This window comes from Oncorhynchus clarkii, chromosome 20, assembly GCF_045791955.1.
Source record: "Oncorhynchus clarkii lewisi isolate Uvic-CL-2024 chromosome 20, UVic_Ocla_1.0, whole genome shotgun sequence".
Lineage (NCBI taxonomy): Eukaryota > Metazoa > Chordata > Actinopteri > Salmoniformes > Salmonidae > Oncorhynchus > Oncorhynchus clarkii.
The window spans coordinates 30,779,824-30,783,563 of NC_092166.1; positions in this window are offsets into that span (position 1 = coordinate 30,779,824).

Consider the following 3,740-nt stretch of genomic DNA (forward strand, 5'->3'; position numbering starts at 1 on the left):
ATTTTTTTAAATGAGTGATAAGAGAATGGTCCAGCCCATTGTGTATCTCACAACACCCCCACACAGTATGCCGTGTCTTGAAATATGCAGACAGGCAGATTAAAAGTAGGTTTACATTGTAACACTTCTGACATCTGTCTTTCTAGCTCCGCCCATAACTTTTGGACTTCATTGCATTCCCAGAAAGCATGGATTATTGCATCACTGTTAGTTTTACACTTAAGACATGACTCTGCTGTTGTGCTGTAGAACTTGTGAATTTTGTCACTTGTATAATACATTCTATACATTGGTTTATACCGGATTAAGCGTATATTTTCGTTAACTGTAATTACATTAGTTATGCTCCAACTTTCCCTCCATCTTGTGCCAACATCAGTTATTTTTAAGTCTTGGTTCCAAAAGTAGATTTTTTTCTAAGAGATTGTCAGTTGCATATGCTCTCCGCAAGGTTTTGTATTGCTTACCTATCATATGAACATCCTTTTCTGACTCAAATAAAATTCCCTCAAGGTTGCTAAAAGATTTCCAATCTAAATTTTGTGATGTGTAACTTTTAAGTTGCATGTTTTTGAAACTCTACATTGGTCAGTCCAAAATATATTTTTAATTCTGTCATGGCAATAAATGTATTTCCTGTTACCACATCATTTATCGTTTCTATGCCTTTAGTTTTCCATGTGGATCAATTTATAGGTAAATTCTGAAAAGCTATCGAAGGATTGTTCGATAAGGTTATGTTTTTAGGGAGTGATATTGCTTCTTGTAGAATACGTTTCATTTTCTTCCATATTGTTATAGTGTTCTTAACTATCTTAACTATCCGCCTTATCTCAGCTCACTGGTCACCATAGCAACACCCACTCGTAGCACACGCTCCAGCAGGTATGTTGCAATGTCAATCCCCAAAGCCAACACGTACTTTGGCCGCCTTTCCGTCCAGTTCCCTGCTGACAATGACTGGAACGGTTTACAAAAATCTCTGAAGCTGGAGTCTTATATCTCCCTCTCTAACTTTAAGCATCAGCTGCCAGAGCAGCTTACTGATCACTGTACCTGTACACAGCCAATCTGTAAATAGCACACCCAACTACCTCATCCCCATATTACCCTCTTGCTCTTTTGCGTCGCAGTATCTCTACTTGCATATCATCATCTGCACATCTATCACTATTATATATCACTATAATCAGTATTAATGCTAAATTGGAATTAATAGTGGGGCTACTTTGTCCCAAAATGTTGAATAGAATTCTATGGGAAAGCAATCCACTCCTGTTGCTATTCTCTGTGTGAATATTTTTAACAGTATCTAATATTTATTCTTAGGTGATTCTCTTTTTTTAGTGATGATTTTTTTGTCTGCTGATAATTGCTTCAGAGTTGTTGAGTCTAAGAAGGGTATAGGAACCATTCAACTGTTCAAATTGGATTGATATCGATTTTCATAGAAGATTTTAAAGTTGTCATTAATTGCATTGTTTTTCCTTACTGCTTTTGTACCTTTATCTTCAAAGATGATAATTGCTTTAGCATGTATTCATTTTGTGAGAGCTGCGAGATGTTTACCAGGTTTATTTTCCATGAAGTAATATGCTTTATCTGAGTTAAACCTGTAGTTGTTGGCTCTCTTCAAAAGTTATATATCGCATTAAAGGCATCCCAAATTATATCGGGGGTTGGCTTTTCTCTGTCCTCTGTCTACATGTGTAATGGTAAAGGTTTAAAATGTTTAGTTTCTGTATTTAATACGTTTTGGTTCCAGAAAATGTGCTCTGTTCATTCTCAAAACTGTCGCTAAGTGTATTGGTGTAATTAAACGGAGGATGATTCGATATCTCTATATCAGGAATTTTTGAATCCAGAAAAATGGAGTCAATTCTTGAATAGCTTTTCTTACTTTGAGGGGGGGGGGGAAGGAATAGTCTTTTGTAGTTGGGACTCATATTTTCAGCCTCTTTGGAGGCCCCCTAAATGTGCCCTCTTTTCCAGCCACACAAGCAGAGTGATTTGTTTCTTAGCCTTGTCTCCTCGGTGAGATATCAACACCTCCTGGTCCACCATTTACAGTCTTGTTGCTCAAACAAAAGCACCCATAACACCCAAAGTTTAGTTATAAGTGTCTCTCATTTTCGAAATGTGCTGCACTGCAGAAACCCAACATAATGTTCCTAGTCTGTTAAACACATCAGCATACTGGACTCTTGCTTCGAACATGCCTCTTGTGCTGAGAGCAAATATGGAGGCTAAAATATGAACACATCCAACTGTAGAACGTTGGTCAGGTAATACAAAGTACCAGACCAAACTACAAATTAGCTATGCAACAACAATTGTCAAATGTCACACACCACACAATGTCACACACAGCAAAATGTTCATATTGATCATATCAGAAGTTAATGATTAAAGACGCACTCCAGCTATTTTGTATATATACAGTAATGTTCACACACTTAAGGGTGTTTTGTAGACACAACTGCAAACTTCAGGAGTTGGCCAGTCAAGGATTTGGTCTGATGGGTTTACTCTGATGTCATCGGCCTCCCCACTTACTTGTTGCCCCCCGACAATAAAATCATGGCATTGACTCATGTCACTGAACCTAAGTACATTCCATAGAGAGGATCAATCTGACAAAAGCACTGGCTCGTTTTGAAACGACACAAACCTTTCTTGCATAAAACACAGCACTGAAGATGGTGGTAAAAAGAAGCTAGAAATTCCACTGAAGTGTTACTTTTATAACAGCTGATTAATGTTAATGTCCACTTAGCCCATTCTCTTCAGAAGGCCCTGCCAGCTGCATACCAGAGCCGACTAAAAGTTGCACACAGAAGCAGTTGTCTTTACTTCAGAGAACACATCATTCATCTAAGAGACACACGTGAGCACGCACACACACACTCAAACAAACACATTACCAGCTACACACTAACCAGTAGTCCAGTGTGGCAATGCAATGTACAATTTCTCCTTATCTATTTGGTTTCTGTCCACCTCCTTTTGGAGGCATGGGAAAAGGCCTCGGAGTATCTAACATCACACGTCAGCCTGGCTTGACCATTGGACAGATTATTATGGGGTTATCTTTTTCTTCACACAATGGCAGGGGCAATACAGGGGACTAAAAGCTTTCAAAAGACTTGAGATTATTTTAAATGTCAGGAAATGTGCGGTCTGAGAACTGGGAGATGGGGACAATGTTCCTAGGGTTGAATCATTTGACGTCATCCTGTCATAGACTACAGCCCGACTGAGGGCAGAACATGCGGAACATGCAGTCATTCAGACAATGAGACTGCACTCGCGGAGAGCACGCGCATGTAATGGTTGTTCAATTTTAGAGGTGTATTAGTGCCATCATCTGGCCTCATGTAAAACTACACATCCATCAATAAGTAGGCTATTAATTACAATTAACATCCAGGGAATACACGATAAATCATCCATGTTGAACTGGTTATAAAACAACGTTTTTGCACAATATCTAAAGGCCAGCAATGTATTGGATTTTGCAATGCCTATGCCTCGTTTTTAACAGTGAGTTGACGATGGTTTTCAATTTATACCTGTGTTAATGATGATCTTCCTAGTAAACTTGGACAAGCATATGTCACAAAATCTAAATACCGGCAGAGCAGAAGACTCAATAAGTAAATTGTATTTCTGTTACATAACTGCAACATTACTTTTTGAACCATGCGTTTCAATGTTGCCATCCTGAATGCATCCCATTT